The sequence below is a fragment of the Eretmochelys imbricata genome, chromosome 14 (assembly GCF_965152235.1).
Source record: "Eretmochelys imbricata isolate rEreImb1 chromosome 14, rEreImb1.hap1, whole genome shotgun sequence".
Taxonomy (NCBI): domain Eukaryota; kingdom Metazoa; phylum Chordata; order Testudines; family Cheloniidae; genus Eretmochelys; species Eretmochelys imbricata.
In genome coordinates, this window is record NC_135585.1 from 16,942,855 (window position 1) to 16,963,877 (window position 21,023).

General features: G+C 44.8%; 1 long non-coding RNA gene across 1 annotated transcript; it reads right to left on the reverse strand.

Moving 5' to 3' along the window:
- Positions 1–11,277: 11,277 nt before the first annotated feature.
- Positions 11,278–20,772, reverse strand: LOC144274480 (uncharacterized). Its single transcript, XR_013347886.1, has 2 exons — positions 20,312–20,772; positions 11,278–19,011 (listed from the first exon to the last, which is right to left on the reverse strand). It is a non-coding gene; the product is annotated as an uncharacterized LOC144274480 (long non-coding RNA).
- Positions 20,773–21,023: the final 251 nt, after the last annotated feature.

Here is a 21,023-nt window from a genome sequence, read left to right on the forward strand (position 1 = left end):
ACAGTCATTAAACTCCCAGGGCCAAATTCATCCGTGATGTGACTCCACCAACTTCAATGGAGTTACACCAGAGACCAATGGGGAACATCCTCACAGAGTCAGGTTCAGAATGAATTCAGCTTCTGATTAATTTTTGCTGTGTGATGCTCTCTCTTGCCACAGATTCCATCAGATATCTCTCATCCCCTGTATGACAACCATGTTACCCTAGTTAACCTCTTGTACAGGGCTATGATACATTTTGTATAAAGTATGCCTTGTGAGGTATCATTCAAAAACTCATAACTTGCTGATCATTATTATCCTGATAAAATGTGTGCGATGACATTGCATGTAAAGGTATATGATTCCCCTGTACAGTATTACTAGACATGTTCTGAGTCTACAGAGAAGCAGACACAGACCAGTTCTGCAGAGACAAAAGGCTAGCCAACGCCTCAGCCAGGTGTCAGCAAAATCAAATGGAACATCACCTGGTTAAGTGGCCATTCTTTGAAAGGAAAGAGGATGTGGGTGAAAAGCTACATCTTCACAAAAAAACAGCTAGGGGTTCCCATCCACACAGACTTCCTGTCTCCTGAATCTCAGCTGGAATGATTCTTGAAGAAGAGAAAGGACTAGAAGAGGAGAAAGGATGTGTCCCATTTGATTTGTCCCTTTCTCTCTACCTGGGACATCCACACTTGAAGACCAAAGGAAGCAGCTTTGGAGTTGAAGAGGGATCCGGTCTTCCTTCTTGCATATGTACTTCAACTACATTGTAACACTGCTCCTGCAGAAAAAGTCCAGTCCTGCCAGCTGCTGATGCCTCCTGCAGAGTGCCTCCTGTCAATGCCTAAGTCTTTCAGTTTATTTATTGAGGAATTATTGGGTTACTTTTACCAAATAAAGCACCTTTAAATAAAAAGCCTCTTAGCCCTACCCACTATAGGTGGCACTCTGTACACTGCAGATGCTCTTAAAGTGCATCTCTGCTCTGAAAATGCCTCAAAAATGGCATTCTGGGGCTCCACGTTTATTGTGTAGCAGTGCCTCTAGCCTAAATGGGTTCAGCTTACAAGTCAAATGATGTTTATTCTAATCGCCAGCTCTGCAAACTCCAACTAGAATGGCAGATTCAAGCTGGGCTCTTTGCCTTGTGCATTGTCACCAACTCCCGCAGGCCAAATTCTGCCCTCAGGGTATGTCTACACTACGGAATAAGGTCGAATTTATAGAAGTCGTTTTTTTAGAAATCGGTTTTATATATTCGAGTGTGTGTGTCCCCACAGAAAATGCTCTAAGTGCATTAAGTGCAGTAACTCGGCGGAGTGCTTCCACAGTACCGAGGCTAGAGTCGACTTCCGGAGCATTGCAGTGTGGGTAGCTATCCCACAGTTCCCGCAGTCTCCGCTGCCCATTGGAATTCTGGGTTGAGATCCCAATGCCTGATGGGGCTAAAACATTGTCGCGGGTGCTTCTGGATACATATTGTCAGGCCCCCCTTCCCTCCCTCCCTCCGTGAAAGCAAGGGCAGACAATCGTTTCGTGCCTTTTTTCCTGAGTTACCTGTGCAGACGCCATACCACGGCAAGCATGGAGCCCGCTCAGGTAACCGTCACCATATGTCTCCTGGGTGCTGGCAGACGCGGTACGGCATTGCTACACAGTAGCAGCAATCCATTGCCTTCTGGCAGCAGACGGTGCAGTACGACTGGTAGCCGTCTTCATCATGTCCGAGGTGCTCCTGGCCACGTCGACTGGGAGCACCTGGGCAGACATGGGCGCAGGGACTAAATTTGAAATGACTTGACCAGGTCATTCTCTTTAGTCCTGCAGTCAGTCCTATTGAACCGTCTTATGGTGAGCAGGCAGGCGATATGGATTGCTAGCAGTCGTACTGTACCATCTTCTGCCGGGTAGGCAAGAGATGAGGATGGCTAGCAGTCGTATTGTACCATCTTCTGCCGGGCAGGCAAGAGATGAGGATGGCTAGCAGTCGTACTGTACCATCTTCTGCCGAGCAGCCATGAGATGTGGATGGCATGCAGTCCTTCTGCACCGTCTGCTGCCAGCCAAAGATGTAAAAGATAGATGGAGTGGATCAAAACAAGAAATAGACCAGATTTGTTTTGTACTCATTTGCTTCCCCCCTTCCCCTGTCTAGGGGACTCATTCCTCTAGGTCACACTGCAGTCACTCACAGAGAAGGTGCAGCGAGGTAAATCTAGCCATGTATCAATCAGAGGCCAGGCTAACCTCCTTGTTCCAATAAGAACAATAACTTAGGTGCACCATTTCTTATTGGAACCCTCCGTGAAGTCCTGCCTGAAATACTCCTTGATGTAAAGCCACCCCCTTTGTTGATTTTAGCTCCCTGAAGCCAACCCTGTAAGCCGTGTCGTCAGTTGCCCCTCCCTCCGTCAGAGCAACGGCAGACAATCGTTCCGCGCCTTTTTTCTGTGCGGACACCATACCAAGGCAAGCATGGAGGCCGCTCAGCTCACTTTGGCAATTAGGAGCACATTAAACACCACACGCATTATCCAGCAGTATATGCAGCACCAGAACCTGGCAGAGCGATACCGGGCGAGGAGGCGACGTCAGTGCGGTCACGTGAGTGATCAGGACATGGACACAGATTTCTCTGAAAGCATGGGCCCTGCCAATGCATTCATCATGGTGCTAATGGGGTAGGTTCATGCTGTGGAACGCCGATTCTGGGCGTGGGAAACAAGCACAGACTGGTGGGACCGCATAGTGTTGCAGGTCTGGGACGATTCCCAGTGGCTGCGAAACTTTCGCATGCGTAAGGGCACTTTCATGGAACTTTGTGACTTGCTTTCCCCTGCCCTGAGGCGCATGAATACCAAGATGAGAGAAGCCCTCACAGTTGAGAAGCGAGTGGCGATAGCCCTGTGGAAGCTTGCAACGCCAGACAGCTACCGGTCAGTTGGGAATCAATTTGGAGTGGGCAAATCTACTGTTGGGGCTGCTGTGATGCAAGTAGCCCACGCAATCAAAGATCTGCTGATATCAAGGGCAGTGACCCTGGGAAATGTGCAGGTCATAGTGGATGGCTTTGCTGCAATGGGATTCCCTAACTGTGGTGGGGCCATAGACGGAACCCATATCCCTATCTTGGCACCGGAGCACCAAGCCACCGAGTACATAAATCGCAAGGGTACTTTTCAATAGTGCTGCAAGCTCTGGTGGATCACAAGGGACGTTTCACCAACATCAACGTGGGATGGCCGGGAAAGGTACATGACGCTCGCATCTTCAGGAACTCTGGTCTGTTTCAAGAGCTGCAGGAAGGGACTTTATTCCCCGACCAGAAAATAACTGTTGGGGATGTTGAAATGCCTATATGTATCCTTGGGGACCCAGCCTACCCCTTAATGCCATGGCTCATGAAGCCGTACACAGGCAGCCTGGACAGTAGTCAGGAGCTGTTCAACTACAGGCTGAACAAGTGCAGAATGGTGGTAGAATGTGCATTTAGACATTTAAAGGCTCGCTGGCGCAGTTTACTGACTCGCTTAGACCTCAGCGAAACCAATATTCCCACTGTTATTACTGCTTGCTCTGTGCTCCACAATATCTGTGAGAGTAAGGGGGAGACGTTTATGGCGGGGTGGGAGGTTGAGGCAAGTCGCCTGGCTGCTGGTTACGTGCAGCCAGACACCAGGGCGGTTAGAAGAGCACAGGAGGGCGCGGTACGCATCAGAGAAGCTCTGAAAACCAGTTTCATGACTGGCCAGGCTACAGTGTGAAAGTTCTCTTTGTTTCTCCTTGATGAAAACCCCCTGCCCCTTGGTTCACTCTACTTCCCTGTAAGTTAACCACCCTCCCCTCCTCCCTTCGATCACCACTTGCAGAGGCAATAAAGTCATTGTTGCTTCACATTCATGCATTCTTTATTCATTCATCACACAAATAGGGGATGACTACCAAGGTAGCCCAGGAGGGGTGGTGGAGGAGGGAAGGAAAATGCTACACAGCACTTTAAAAGTTTACAACTTTAAAATTTATTGAATGCCAGCCTTCTTTTTTTTGGGCAATCCTCTGTGGCGGAGTGGCTGGTTGTTCGGTGGCCCCCCAACCGCGTTCTTGGGCGTCTGGGTGTGGAGGCTATGGAACTTGGGGAGGAGGGTGGTTGGTTACACAGGGGCTGTAGTGGCAGTCTGTGCTCCACCTGCCTTTGCTGCAGCTCAACCATACACTGGAGCATACTGGTTTGGTCCTCCAGCAGCCTCAGCATTGAATCCTGCCTCCTCTCATCACGCTGCCGCCACATTTGAGCTTCAGCCCGCCACTTACTCTCTTCAGCCCGCCACTTACTCTCCTCCCGGTCATTTTGTGCTTTCCTGCACTCTGACATTATTTGCCTCCACGCATTCATCTGTGCTCTGTCAGTGTGGGAGGACAGCATGAGCTCGGAGAACATTTCATCGCGAGTGCGTTTTTTTTTCTTTCTAAGCTTCACTAGCCTCTGGGAAGGAGAAGATCCTGTGATCATTGAAACACATGCAGCTGGTGGAGAAAAAAAAAGGGACAGCGGTATTTAAAAAGACACATTTTATACAACAGTGGCTACACTCTTTCAGGGTAAACCTTGCTGTTAACATTACATACATAGCACATGTGCTTTCGTTACAAGGTCGCATTTTGCCTCCCCCCCACCGCGTGGCTACCCCCTCGACCCTCCTCCCTCCCTGTGGCTAACAGCGGGGAACATTTCTGTTTAGCCACAGGCAAACAGCCCAGCAGGAACAGGCTCCTCTGAGTGTCCCCTGAAGAAAAGCACTCTATTTCAACCAGGTGACCATGAATTATATCCTCAGGAGAGTGAGATAACACAGAGAGATAAAGAACGGATGTTGTTTGAACGCCAGCAAACATACACTGCAATGCTTTGTTGTACAATGATTCCCGAGTACGTGTTACTGGCCTGGAGTGGTAAAGCGTCCTACCATGAAGGACGCAATAAGGCTGCCCTCCCCAGAAACCTTTTGCAAAGGCTTTGGGAGTACATCCAGGAGAGCCGCGAATGCCAGGGCAAAGTAATCCTTTCACATGCTTGCTTTTAAACCATGTACACTATTTTAAAAGGTACACTCACCGGAGGTCCCTTCTCCGCCTGCCGGGTCCAGGAAGCAGCCTTGGGTGGGTTCAGGGGGTACTGGCTCCAGGTCCAGGGTGAGAAACAGTTCCTGGCTGTCGAGAAAACCGGTTTCTCTGCTTGCTTGCTGTGAGCTATCTACAACCTCCTCCTCCTCCTCATCTTCTTCGTCCCCAAAACCTGCTTCCGTATTGCCTCCATCTCCATTGAAGGAGTCAAACAACACGGCTGGGGTAGTGGTGGCTGAACCCCCTAAAATGGCATGCAGCTCATCATAGAAGCGGCATATTTGGGGCTCTGACCCGGAGCGGCCGTTCGCCTCTCTGGTTTTCTGGTAGGCTTGCCTCAGCTCCTTCAGTTTCACGCGGCATTGCTTCGGGTCCCTATTATGGCCTCTGTCCTTCATGCCCTGGGAGATTTTGACAAAGGTTTTGGCATTTTGAAAACTGGAACGGAGTTCTGATAGCACGGATTCCTCTCCCCATACAGCGATCAGATCCTGTACCTCCCGTTCGGTCCATGCTGGAGCTCTTTTGCGATTCTGGAACTCCATCATGGTCACCTCTGCTGATGAGCTCTGCATGGTCACCTGCAGCTTGCCACGCTGGCCAAACAGGAAATGAGATTCAAAAGGTCATGGTTCTTTTCCTGTCTACCTGGCCAGTGCATCTGAGTTGAGAGTGCTGTCCAGAGCGGTCACAATGGAGCACTCTGGGATAGCTCCCGGAGGCCAATACCATCGAATTGTGTCCACAGTACCCCAAATTCGAGCCGGCAAGGCCGATTTAAGCGCTAATCCACTTGTCAGGGGTGGAGTAAGGAAATCGATTTTAAGAGCCCTTTAAGTCGAAATAAAGGGCTTCATCGTGTGGACGGGTGCAGGTTTACATCGATTTAATGCTGCTAAATTCGACCTAAAGTCCTAGTGTAGACCAGGGCTCAGTTACACCTGTGCTACCCTGCCCGCAGTGGAAACTCAATTCACAGTTCTAGGGCTGATGCATCAGTCAGACTAGGGTCCTGCTCCTACCCCACAAGGCCAGGTTGGCTCTGCAGGGCTAACAGCAATAAAAAGCAGTTAAGTCACTAAAATCAGCATGTGGAAATGACACATGCAGGGAGCAGAGCTGGTGAATGAGAATGTGCCATTTTCATTGTCCCTTTCCTGACCACAACTGCACTTAAACTTGACTTTTAATAACATACTTTCCAGCACTACTGTTTAAGTAACCTCAAGGGTGTGCTTTTGTCTCTAAATCACCCTTTTCTCTAAATGCACATATGCAACTGTTTGTAGTACTGCCTTTGTGTATTTTGTGATCAAAGGCTGCATAGCAATCCATGCACACGAGGGGGCAGAGTTAAGGACATTAGGGGAATGTTTGTTGCTGAATGTCCCAACTCTTGCGTAACCAAATAGTCAACTTTATTGCATTAAGGTAGAGCTTTTATTATTTGGGATGTGTGCTGTTTTTATTTATGTATTTAGTGGAGGGAGATGGGAAAGGAGATTTGCACTAATGGGTGAAATCTTGGTCACATTTCCCAGCATTCATATCCCAGCCATGTGTTGGCAAGTTTCTTGGGGGATGAATCCCTCCCCCTGCCACAATTCTTTCTCTATCCCCGTGACATTACACCCCATATTCTTCATAGATATATGATTATGATATGAATATGGCCTAAGATATATTTTATGCAAAATGGGTCTTGTAAAGTATCATTGGAAAGGTTATGATTTACTGAATGTGATTATCCAATTTGTATGCATGTATCATTTTTGTATCTGAAGTTAGGGAATATTGATTATAACAATTACAACTGTGTGTGTACTTGGAGAAGTGCCCATCAGACAGTACGCAATCAGCCTTAATCCATTGGGCCACCAGATAGAGACAATGAGTCTTTGGAGATGTGGATCTCCCATCTGCTTGGAGTGCCTTCCTGTGGACATTGCAAATAAACCTGGTTTCATAGTTGCTTTGACACTGCAAGATCACCAGATACAAAATACCACCTTGGCCACTGCTGACTGGTATTTTTCCTCTGTAGGGGGAGGGGGATCAAACAAACGTTTCTCACTTTAGGTAAATCCTTTTTAAGGCTGGGACGGGGGTTCCAGATAAGATCTTAAGCTTATTATGCATGTTTTGTTTTATTTGCTCAGTAATCTGCTTTGTTCTGTTTGCTATCCCTTATAATCACTTAATACATTTTTGTTTATTATTAAACCCAGTTTGTACAATCTCTAGCTGGGGGGCAGGGGAGAGAAGAAGTGTGCATCTCTCTTTTCATAGTGAGGGAGGGAGAGAGCAAATTTTTATGAGCTTGCACTGTACAGATCTTTCTATACAGCGCATGACAGTATTAGTTTGGGTTTATTCCCCAAAGTGGGTGTGCATGTGAGTGCTGGGTGAATCCTCTCACACAGAGCTGACTTCAGTCTGTATCTGTAGCTGGGTGTGGCCTGCTCCAAGAGGCTGGAGAGCCTAATTCAGCAAAACAGGGAGAGGGAATCAGGAGGGGCTCAATGAAACCTCAATACATCAGGTGGCATCCTAGAAGTGGGGTTGAAGCTGTCACACACACCCCTTGCTCCTCCCAAGTATGGCTATCCTTTGGCCCAGAAGGGAGAATGGCTGGTGGATCTGTGTGGTCCTGATCCTGCCCTCTACTCCTCCCCCTATAGGGGGACAGGAAGAACACCTGTGTAGCAGAATTATGCTACTTCCACTGTAGCCTTTCAGGACCCCTGATAGCAGCAGAGGCCAGGACTTGTCTCAATATGTTTATCTAGAACAGTGACCTGAATGGGTTCTTTCTCAGGAAGTTTAATGAGAAAGCTGGCATGCAGCCTGCAGGTGGTTTCACTACAACTATTTATGAGTTTTCAGTCTGACTTGAGGTATTACAGGTACAGTAACTCCCTGTGCAAATAAGAGGGATGACTTGCTGAGCACTGGAGCCTCCAAAAAAGCCCTCAGCAAAGTACTGGGTAGTACTCACCCTTTCTCCATCCCTATTGTGCGGAGCCCACACTAGAGCAGACCATGGTGCTCTTCCCCACAGCAAGATCCTCACTATGAGGTATCTACCAGAAAACAGCAACTTATCCAGGGAGTCCTTTGCTTGGGTGCCACCCTCAAGCTCAGTCCTCTTCAGGAAAGTAGAGAGTATTGCCCCTTTCTGCCACAGGCTCATGTCCACTCTATGTGGAGTTATGTCTACACTAGACTTCTTTCCTTTTGCAATTTCCCAACATTACTATTGCTGGGGCCGCACTTTTGGTGGCAGCAACAGTGAGAGCACTAGTGCAGATAAAGATACCAGCAGCCACCAGCTTATCACATTGTGTAGACAATCTCTGAGCAGTGCGAGATGGCACAGTGCTCACCATGCTGGTGGCCACCCAAAGCCCTGGCCCCACAAGCCCTCCCATCTAGTAGAGCACCACTGATGGGAAATTTTACTGAGAAAGCACTAGCCATCTTTTTTCTGTAAAGTACAACTCTGAACCAGGACCCTTAGGTACTCACCCTCTGTGTTCAGGGTAAATGCAACTTTTCTAACTTTCAAATAATGGAGTCTCCAACATGGGAATTTCTCTGAGGTCCAGACTGCATGGCCCAGAAGCAAAAGGTTGTAGCATAGCAAATGTTTTGCCATGCCCTGCCACTGCAGTAGACCCACTAGTCTTCTCAGCTACATCTACAACCAGATGGTTTCCTCACTGGGTTGCTTTAAAAATAAGTAACTAACAGGGAAGACGGGTGGACAAGATTTTTTTTTAAAATCAGGACTACAACCACCACATTTAATGAACTTAGACAAGAGCTGGGCCCAAACTTTCAAAACAGTCTTGTTTTCAGCCTTCCTCTGTTCTTCTATTCAACACCACTATCACAACAGTGGTACCTTCCATTGAGACACTAACAAAAACTGAGTATCAGGATCCCAACAAGGACAAATCAAGGCCAAGGGACAGACCAGGAGCAAACCTGAGGCAGGGTGTAGCCGAGGAGTTTGTAGTCAGGTCCAGGCCAGGGTCAATACCAAAGGTCAGAGTCTGAGTCAGGTGGTGAAGTCCAAATCAAGCCAAAGTCAAATCAGGAATGTAAGAGCAAGAAGCAGGAGCTATAGAAGATCTGCGCTGGACTACATCTTCCATGATGCACCACTTTCCTGCCCTCTTTGTGCGGAGGAGGGGCTGCATCATAGAAGCCCCAACCATGGTGCATCATGGGAGACGTAGTCCAGCCAAAGAACCTAAGCCCATATTGGAGAACAGGAATTAATTCAGGGAGGATCCATAGGGTGTTTTATACAGGAGGTCAGACTAGATGATCACAAAGGTTGCCTCTTACCATATGACTACAGATAGGAGGATAAGGCATCCAACTACAACTCCTATGAGGCACCACTATTTTGAGTCAAAATATTTGGAGTTTTTTACAAAAAAAATCAACATTTTCTACCAAAAATCTCCCTTTCTCATTGACTCCTTCCTTCCTGCCCCCCCCCCGACATTTTGTCAGAATGTTCAGTCGAAGGCCAAAAAAAATGTTCAACCAGCTCTACTTCATGTAGATATTTCTCAGATCTCCATGGCTCACTCTGTTACTATTAAGCAGAGCATCACATCTGTGCACTACACTCAACCAGGATCACATCACCACATCATGCCAGAAAACAACACAGCCAACTGACAACTGTTTCCAAGTGCAAGGTGTTATACCAATAAAATAAAAACCAGCAGGATCTTATTAAAGGGAAAAAGGCAAAATACCACATTTATTGTGACTACAGAAAGAATCATAGTAAGCAGTTAGTTATAGTTATAACATTCCATTCAATCTCCTATTTATTCACACATTCATTCATTCATTCATTCATACACACACACACACAGGTTCTGTAAGGTTGTTATCATAGTTACCAGCCTTAGAGTTGCTCATGCCAAGCCACTGGCCAGGTGGCCTGGACATGAGGAGGGAGCAGGGCCTTGTCAGATGCTCATCTGATGCTCCTGGAAGTTGGTTTGCAGAATCAGACCCCCAAAGTTCTCACTTTTTAGAGTCTATTTTTATAGGAATTTCTTCCTATGCCAGTCTATGGGAATTGCTGCTTCATGCTGTTGCTGAATCAATCAGCAGATAGCACATTCCTGACGGCTCCAAGATGTTATCTTGTTCTTTGGTTCTCCCATTCCTGAGGCTGTTGGGTGGATTCCAGTCTGGCCTCCTGGGTGGGTGGGGGGGGTCCTCTGGTTATTTCCACTTGACGCCTTCTTCAGCCGATGGACACTGGATTCTTAGGCTGGCACCTCCCTGATCATTCAGTTATTATCCACACCAAGCATCCATCCACATCCATCCTCTATCTCTATTTTAATCACAATTGTTAATTCAACAAAAGGGTGGGGAGTCTCTGGGTGCTGTTTCTGTTGTTAGAGTATTGCTTTGAGTCTCTCCCTCTCTGTGAATTGCTTTGAGAACAGACTCTGTCTTAGAATGTACTAACACAATTAGCAGCTTGCAAGTTTCACACATAGAGGGAGAGAAACAGTACCAAAAACCAAGAGACCTCTTAATTAGTAATACCCTGGAATTTAAACTATGGGGAATCAAACTCAGTTGTGATTTTAATACAGAACTTCTTTAATATGATCCAACAAAGGGAGCGGTGGTGGTGGTGTGGAGATATTCTGAGTAAGCATAACCAACCATGGCTAGCAGCAACCCAAAGATCTGCTGTGGAGAGAACCAAGCGCATAGCTATTTTGCCACCACAGCGAGCACATCTCAGCAGCTTCCAGAACCCACACCCACCTTGCAGAAAACAGTCTTGTCTGAGCAGAGAGATTACATCTTTAAACTAGCCCCACCAGTCATTCCATCACTCATGAGTAACTGCAAAAACACATGCGCATTCAGAATTCACAGGCAGTCCTGCTCTCTCCTGTACCTGTAACATCTCCTCCATCATTCATCTCCATAATAAATCCATCAATTCCCTCTCTGAAAGGTATACCTGTCACCGTGCACTGCTGGGTTGTGACATTTCCCTCTTTGCTAGAACTGTCCTGGCTGTAGCTGAAAGTACTATATCATACAGGAGCACCAGATTTATTCCCATTTGAAAGGCCACATTTAAAAAGAAAAAAAAAGACCCTGTTGACGTGAAAGGAAGGATTTATTTAAGTTTTCAATATACATTTGTCAGCTCCAGGTGATTCTGGCTTAGGTGATACAGTCAGAAAGTTAGAATTCATGTGTTAAGACATCCCAGGATGGAACTCTTCCATTGAGTCTGAAAGGAATATGCACAAGGTGAGAGACTGAAGCAGAACAGATTCTGATCCCTTTTTCTATCTTGAATAGGGCCTCATTCCCCAGGACTCCCATTGAAGTCCCTGGAGTAAGGAACTACCCCACATAAAAAAAGGCAGCAACCTCTTAACACCGACCCCTATTTGTAGCAGTCTATCGTCAAATCCTGGACAGATGCAACCTTTACACCTCCTGTTATCTGTTGCAGCCATACCTACTCACTATTTCGTCTGACTTCATAAGCTAGAGTCAGGTCTGGCTGATATTGGCAGGGGAGACCTTGAAGAAAAACCCAACATGCTGAGAGAAGAGTGCTGGTGATGCAGTATGTAGCACTCCGCCTTGAGTCAGTACAGAATCAATGCTCTAGCACAGGGGTGGCCAACCTGAGCCTGAGAAGGAACCAGAATTTACCAATGTACATTGCCAAAGAGCCACAGTAATACGTCATCAGCCCCACCCCCGCTCTTAGGGCCTCCCACCCACGGGCAGCCCCGCCGATCAGCACTTCCCCCTCCCTCCCTATCAGCTGTTTCATGGCATGAAAGAGGCTGGGGTGGGGAGGAAGAGTGAGGGCATTGCAGGCTATGGGGAGGGGGCAGGAAGGGGTGGGCTGGGGGGAGTGCCTGTGGCAGAGCCAGGGGTTGAGCAGTGAGCACCCCCTGGCACACTGGAACGTTGGCACCTGTGGCTCAAGCCCTGGGGGGTTGGTGCCTATACAAGGAGCAGCATATTAACTTCTGAAGAGCCGCATGTGGCTCCAGAGCCACAGGTTGGCCACCCCTGCTCTAGCATGCTGGCGGAAGAAACTATGCTACAAGTACCACCATCTTTAGGATGTGCTGTTTAACCAAGGCCTGTATCACTTCTGGTCATCACAGACTCAGAGCATCTTTCTTTTAAACTAACATCCTGACCAAATTTCAGTTTGGCTAATCATCAACAGCCCAGTTCCAGCAACTGGGAAATAGGTAGGACTAGAGAAGCAGAAATAGCTCACACTACAGTTGCATCTGGACACTATTTTTTTTTTTGCATCCTTTCCTAGAAGTCACGATAGCATTGCTGTGCACTGCTAAATAGCTCCACCTTCCAAGTTGCAGATACAAGCACCCAACTAAAATACTTTAGGATCCGTCCAGAGAAAGAGTGCTCTATGAGCTAGTCTTTCCCCATTTTTAGTAAGACAGAAGTGAATTAAGTCACATCAACAGGATTTTACCAGGACATTAGAACAAGTCACAAGTACCCATCTTCAGATCCCCTAACTTCACACATGAGTGAGGCTGTCTGACCCCGCAGGGGGAAAAACAAACAAAACTCAACTGTTGGGCTTTGGCTAAGCAAGGTTCCCTCTGCAAAACAGGAAATAATATAATGCATAGCAAGCTTTTCTAGGAGGATTCTGGGCTAACTTACTGCACCTTAATGATCCTGCAAACATACACAAAAGCTCAGCAATGCTCACATTTGAGGGAAAAGCTTCCATGTTAACCTTGAGCTACACCACATTACTTTCTTCTTAGGCACAATAATATCTGCAAGTAGCTTAATTTAAAACAAAAAAACAAACACACCAAGAAAACCCCAACTGGACATGTTGCTGCGTAATCACTCAAAGGCTGGAATTGTACGAGGATGATGAGGGCAGCTGGTTAGGGCACTAGCCATTTTCATCTATACTAATCAGAGTCCAGCCAAGAGGCTCTGAGGAATTTTGGTTAAGAGGCAGATCACAAAACATGTGGGGTTGGAGGGTGTGAGCTACATTTGAAATAGAAACGATTTGCACACACTTCTCTCTTCCCCCCCTCCCATTTTACCTCTTTGAAATAAAAGACTTGAAATAATCTTTGTTTTGAACTGCACAGGAACCTTCAGAATTAGAATAGTGAAGCATGCACACAGTGACAGTACCATCCAGTGGACTACCAAGTTATTACCAGTGCATTGTTTGGATTGTTTCTGATTTCTCTACGGTTGCCGGCAAGGTTCAATTCAAAGGATAACGCAGCTGAGCTGTGACAAAAGGTAGGAGAGCACCTAGCTAGATTTCACTGCCTGCTGGAAAATCCATTTGCGCTACCTATTTCCATCCTTTTCCAAGTCATGTATGCATGAATTGCCTTTTAACAAGGAGATTTACTTTACAGCTAGGGCTCCACAGGCATTTCGCAAACAGAAGCTACCACGGTCATGAGTTAAATCAACATGTATTCCTGATACATGTCCCACTCCCACAGTCAGCGCTGCCAGTTTTGGGGCTGCAGTGAGATCCTATGGGTTCCCTTTCCCCACAAGAGAAGGTGATTGGCTTCTTCACATCTTCCCCTTCCTAATGCCCCCCGTAGTTTGGTCTATTATATAAAAACCACAGTCACGGCCAATAAAGTCAACAGGCTGCTGCCAAGAGAAAATGCAGATTGTTTTATGTTTACCGGCCTCTTTGGAGATGGAAATAAGGAAGAGACACAAGGACTATATACAAGATATTTATCTTTTATTAGTTTTTTTTTGTCATTTTCAGTACAGTTTGGCAGTTGACAAGTGCCAATGACTGGGAGCATTCAAAATCTGAAACACATGATACTTCCATTTCCTTCATACCCATAGAACGGTTCACCCACAGCCTTCCCAATCTACTACTGTGGGGAGAAAAGCACATGGAAAGGACAGGATTCCATTTTACCTGTTGGAAAAGGGATGCCCCATAGTTGTGGATACTTATTCCCAGATTTTTCAGCTTGGAATGGTCTCTAGTGTGCACCCATCCTTCTCACCTGGAAGTTTAACATTTACATTATGGTAATGCTTAAAAGCCACAACCAAGTTGGACCCCATTGTTCTGGGCACTAAAATGTAAGATACAGTCCTGGGTATAGTCTTAAGAACGGGGAGTCCAGAAGAGGACTGTTTTTCAATGGAAGCATTTAATATTTCTAAGTCAGCATACACCTGGTTTTTGGAAACGCCAAGCACCCACAACTTCCATTGGTGTTGTGGACCCTCAGCACCTCTGAAATGAGGCCCTGTAAATATTAGGCTTCTTAATTAACAGCTTTCACAAAGTTACTATGTTAAGTCTATAGTGGATATGAACATTAAGTTTCCACTAGATTTTATTGAGACAAGTTTGTTATTTAACAGGCTTCATTTTGTGATAGACTATAAAGTTCTCAGAGGTTAAACTTGTGTCATCATGACTATTTTGCACAGGGGGCTGGATACAAAAACCAAGTGCAGAAGACAAGATTGAGTACATCTCATTTTGGACTACAGTAAACAAAAGCAAGTTTATCTCCCTAAGCACATCAATGCATAGAAGGTAAAGGTGGAAAAGACCCATTAGAATATCCCAGCGGTCTTCTTGCCAATTTCTGATTATTCTCTACATATTGCAGTGCTTTGCCTGGCCTATTCTTAAGTACTAGTGCTTCCACCTCTTCCCTTACAAAACTATCCATAATCCAAAAGTGTCTCACAATCCAGATTTTTTTCCTACAATTCTGCAAGTTTCCCTCTCAACTGCATAGTTCTATCCTTATGCACCTCACTACATAAACTCATCTCAAACAATTGTTAACTCACGTCACCTCCCCCTTAGCTGTCATTTGTAAAAGCTAGACACACTTACCTTTTAATTTAAGTCACACCCTCTCGCACTCTAATCATTTGCATTGTCCTTCTCTGAACTCCAACCAGCTTGCTGGTTCTGAGCTGTCTAAAAGTGAAAGGGCCATTTCCAGGTGCAGCTGCACTGGAGATGTGTAAGAGAATGTTGCAGCCCAAATTGCACTGGCTTTTTTTTTTTTTTTTTGGCGCAATCACATTAGAAAAACCTCTTATCTGAAGTGATGCCCATCACCACTTCCAAGCCTCTTTCAACATTCCTGTTTTTCTCTGCATATATTTTAATCGTTGCTCCTCAAGGATATTTAGCTAGACTAAGTTCTTTGGGATACAAGTTATTATTTACTATGTGTTTGTACAGGGTCAAATTTTTAAAGTGCAAGTGACTTAGATGCTCAAGTCCCACTGATTTCCATTGAGACTTCAGCTCCTAGGAACCTGTCTCTTTTGGGACTTAAGTTCGGTTGGAAGCTTTTCCCTTTAGTGTATAGTACAATGGGAATCCAATCTGAGTTGGGGACTCTGTTAGGCACTACTCTAATGCAAATAATAAAATTGCTGGTGTTCAAGTGACATTAATTTTCTGTATTTCTAACCTATGTTCCATTGTGTTGTGTGTCTACTTCCCCATCAATCTTATGATCTCAAGCAGCACCTGCCTCTCAATAAGAAACAGGGTTCAGATTGCTTCTCACCTGGTAGAAAACCTCTACGTTCTGCACCTTAGCTTCGCCCTGCAGAACTCGGAATCTTTTGCTGTTGCTTGATACCCAACAGATAACTGGGCAGTTGAGATATCTCATGAATTCTTAGGTCTTGCTGTCTTCCTGTTCTGAATGTCTGTAGTAAATGCCCACAGTTCTGTTAATCATCCCTTGCATTATCTATACTCAAACAATTCCTTTCATCACACTTGATAACTTGGTGGCACCCTCCCACCTTCTCCTGTACAGATTAGTCTCCTCTTTACTGACATTCTAGTTCTCAGAATCATCCTGAATTTCTGCTGTGCCAACTTCATAATAATTGCCACAATTTAATCTCCGTTTTCTCTGCACCTGACATTTTAACCCAAATTCTGCCTTACATTATATGTTCAGCTCAACCCACAACCTTAGCACTCGCTTTCTGGGGAACACACTTGGATTCACAGTTTGGGATACATGACATCTGCCAGAAAAAAAAAAGCATTCCTATAAATAGGAATGCTTCATTTTTATCTTTTGGACTTACCTTGAACGTTGTAGATTATTATTACCCAGTGTTGTTTCCACAAGTGTAGTCTGGAAACGTGCATGTCCCCATGAGCTAATAACTTGGCTCCTCCATTTGACATTGAGAGAGGACTTACAGAAGAGATCATATCCACAAAATCAGTCATAATGCATATAAGTCTTATCTTTGAGGCAAGAAACTAAATCCAGATAGTTGATAAAAAACTAAAGATAAACAGAAAAGGAGGACTTGAGGCACCTTAGAGACTAACAAATTTATTTGAGCATAAGCTTTCGTGAACTACAGCTCACTTCATCGGACGAAAGCTTATGCTCATATAAATTTGTTAGTCTCTAAGGTGCCACAAGTACTCCTTTTCTTTTTGCAGATACAGACTAACATGGCTGCTACTCTGAAAAGATAAACAGCAGTCCTAATATTTTTCCAAGGACTGCCCTGTTCAAACCTCGCAGTGATCAGCAATCTTCTAAAAAAACTAGACAGATAATTTTATAACCTTAACATTGCAGCATCCAAAAAGGTTTTTTGTTCTTTCAATCCTGGTGCATTCCTTCTGCCTTGTCAATGCATGAGTCTTTGGCACTGATAATAATCTCTTAATATTGGGGAAAAACAAGCGCTGCTTTTGCAAATTTTTACAGATTGTGCTCTTAGGACCCTGGAAAATAGGAGTAAAATTGGATACGGTGTTTAGGAGATATGTTGCATCTGAAGAAGTGAGGTTTTTATCCACGAAAGCTTATGCTCAAATAAATCTGTTAGTCTGTCCGGTGCCACCAGACTCCTTGTTGTTTTAATAATAAATAATAATAATAATAAAAAAAAGTGATCTGACTTCTTGAACTAATTTTAGCTCACCATAACTCCAAAATGGGTTGGCCTAGGAACTCCTCATTGTTTTAGCTTGTTGTATCTTAGTGAGAACTGCTGCCTTTGATTAATTCTGAGGAACATATTAGTGGAAGTTATTCAAAATACCATCCACCATTCCTTTTGCATTAAATGCAGATAGCCACAATGAGAGAGTGTGGGAGGGAAGGCAGCAGGTAGGAAACAAAGCGGTGTGACCTACGGGAAGAAACCCATGTGGAGCACTCAAATGCGAGTCTAGAACTGAAAGAAAGCCACATGGCTACATCTACAAGGGCTCCTGCTTTCTTTAAGGCCATATGCCAGCAGAGTACTACTGCATCTCTTCACTGAAATGGATTATATTCAGAAAATTACCCAGACAATGCCCCAAAGAGTGCCTTACTTTGACCCCCTAGCACAGACGCATAATTACTGTACCTAGAACTACAAACGCAAGACTAAAAGTTAAGTAGCTTACATGAGCCACAGCATGCAGATCACACCTTCACACTGGATACATTTGTACAAAACGAAACCCATGCACTCCACAGCTCGGCAAACAGGAGCAGATTTAAGATGTCTGCAGCCACTGGCTGTGAACTTAGTCCTCATCAAAACCATCTTCATTTGAAAGCCCTGCATTAAAAGTTCTCCATCTTACACATTAAGTACAACAGGTGAAGAAAATGGAAGTTTGGCATGATACAGGGGTAGAGTTAAGGTTCCTTGAATGGCCACAGATGTGCATTCCCACACTTCCAAGTTTTCTAATTCTAGGCTTTCAAACGCTGGTGATTTTAATCAAAAGAACTCCCCGTTTAAAAAAAAAAAAAAAAGGCCTGCAAAAGGAAGAGCAGGCTTATATCCTGAGATTACTACAACTTTTTCTCATGCCCTACGCTATTTTCTTCTGATAAAATGCATTTTGCAGAGATCAGTTCAAACTTGATCACCCTAATCTCCATTCATTGCTTGACAAAGTCTAAATGGTTAGTTTCAGAGAGCAGCCAAACAAAATGCCAAAATGTTGTTCTGGGTATTTCTTACCTAGTGATCCAGCTGCATTCTCCTCTAACAGGCAAAGCTGCGGTTGACTGTTGGTAATTTGATCAAACTGATAAGGAAAGTTGGGACTGTCTAGTTACCTCAACACAGACTAACACGGCTGCTACTCTGAAACCTGACATCATCTTATATAATTTATGGCCAGTAGGCCACAGCTTTGACAGCACAATTGTACTAGGACCCTTTCAAGTTTTAGGGACAGATTCTCTGCTCCTGACCTCTGCCTTTGCAGCACTCAGGGAGTGCAAATCCACACAAGTCCCTTGCTCCCAAATCCCCATGTGGGAGAATCTTCAATGTGCAAAGAGTTCCTGTATCTCTCGCTTTGCAGCCCCAGTGCAAAGGAAACATCACTTGCAGGGAAGGGGAGAATCTTAAGGGGCAACACTCCAGCAGTCCCTAGCCTAAGGGTTACTCTAACTTGCATCAGGATTGAGGGAGAGAATCAGAGCGCCAATCACAGTTTTCTGACAGCACTCCTTCTGCTGCACCTAGCAGATCACCACAGCAGGAGTCTGCCCCTTAATCTGCCAGGATTAACTCCGGATTTATAGTATAGCACAGTTATTCTGAGGTCAGGAATATGTACATTTTATAACTGTGAACATCAAAATAAAGTTGCAGCCCTCTATTGTCCTGGCTGACATCTGTCCAGTTCTCATTCCAGTATGCCATCCAACAAGATACATTACTGGGGATGGCATGGTACATCTTGCACTGCTCCAGATGCAACTTTCTGTGAACAGGTCTGTTTCTAAAGCTGTCAGTCCAAGCGCTTTCCAAGGGTATCACAGACTAAATTGACATAAGAGGAAAAAGAGATAACAGTTTAGCCAATGGCCATCTCAAACAGATTTACCTGACTGTGGGCCTGATCCAAAGCCCACAGAAGTCAAACTCCACTAACTTCAATGGGCTTTGGATCGGGTCCTATGCATGCAGTAACCCTGTGACAGGCTGTACCCCTATGGCAATCTTTTTACAAAGACCATGATATATTTTGTACGAAGTATGCCTTGTGAGGTATCATTTGACAACTCAATCTGCTGGACATTATTGTCCTGGTAAAATATGTGTATCAACATTGTATTGTAAAGTTATAAGATTCTACTGTATAACATTGCTGTAACATGCACCAAGTTTAGAAAGGTTTCAGAGTAACAGCCGTGTTAGTCTGTATTCGCAAAAAGAAAAGGAGTACTTGTGGCACCTTAGAAACTAGCCAATTTATTTGAGCATGAGCTTTCGTGAGCTACAGCTCACTTCATCGGATGCATACTGTGGAAACTGCAGAAGACATTACATACACAGAGACCATGAAACAATACCTCCTCCCACCCCACTCTCCTGCTGGTAATAGCTTATCTAAAGTGATCATCAAGTTGGGCCATTTCCAGCACAAATCCAGGTTTTCTCACCCTCCGCCCCCCCCCCCCCCAAACTCACTCTCCTGATGGTAATAGCTCATCCAAAGTGACCACTCTCCTTACAATGTGCATGATAATCAAGGTGGGCCATTTCCAGCACAAATCCAAGTTTAACCAGAACGTCGGGGGGGTTAAACTTGGATTTATGCTGGAAATGGCCCACTTTGATTATCATGCACATTGTAAGGAGAGTGGTCAGTTTGGATGAGCTATTGCCAGCAGGAGAGTGAGTTTGTGTGTGTGTGGGGGGGGGGCGGAGGGTGAGAAAACCTGGATTTGTGCTGGATTTCCACAGTATGCATCCGATGAAGTGAGCTGTAGCTCACGAAAGCTCATGCTCAAATAAATTGGTTAGTCTCTAAGGTGCCACAAGTACTCCTTTTCTTTTTGCAAGTTTAGAAAAGCAGGCACAAACCAGTTCCTCAGAAACAAAAGACAAACCAGCAACTAAGCCAGGTAGCTTAAGTCAACAAAGTCAAGTAGATTATCACCTAGTTAAGTGACCATTCTTTGGCAGGAAGAAAGGTGTGAGAAATTTACATGAAATGGAAAACAGCTGGGAGTTCCCATGTAAACAGACTGGCTGCCCCCTGAATCCCAGCTGGAGTTGATCTTCAAGGAGGGGAGAAAGGTACAAGAATAGAGAACACACACACACCACAAATTACCTCTCTCCTCCATTTCTCTATGCTCATGGCAGGAACAGCAGCGTAAAAGACACCCCAGGTTGGAGATCTGAGGGGACACAGCTGTCCATCTGTCCAGATTGTACCCTGGATAATGTCACAGGTCATCACCAAGGGCATGGCATACCCATATTCAGTATCCTACAAGTAACTGTTGCATAGACAAGGACTATGGGACAACTTGGATTCCCTATGTAGTTTCCAGGAAAATAGACTATAGCAACAAAGCCAAATATCTGGATATATTTCTTTGCATATTGTCTTTGAAGATCAAGCTATTAAATTGTCAGCAACAATCAAACAGAAGTGATACATACAGAACACACACATATATGCACTAATAATGATGTTCCGGTTTTCTTTTCTCTATATATTATTGATACTTACCCTTCTCCGTAAAGTACTTTGAAACCTACAGATAAAAAGCTCCATGTAAGTTTAAGTATTATTAGACATTCAAACTATATTCTAGACTTTCCCAAGTAAATGCAAGCATTCAACAAAAAATTTATGCTATATATCCATGGGAAAGTGCATCTTACCAGATAAGATGACAAAGACTTGTTCATAAATAGAAAAGAATACAGCAATTCATAAGAGTAACACAAACTTGTTATTTGACTCTGTATAAACCAAAAGAATTAAATTGTATTTGCATACCACTTCTTACCTCTTCTTATGAGGCTGTAACACA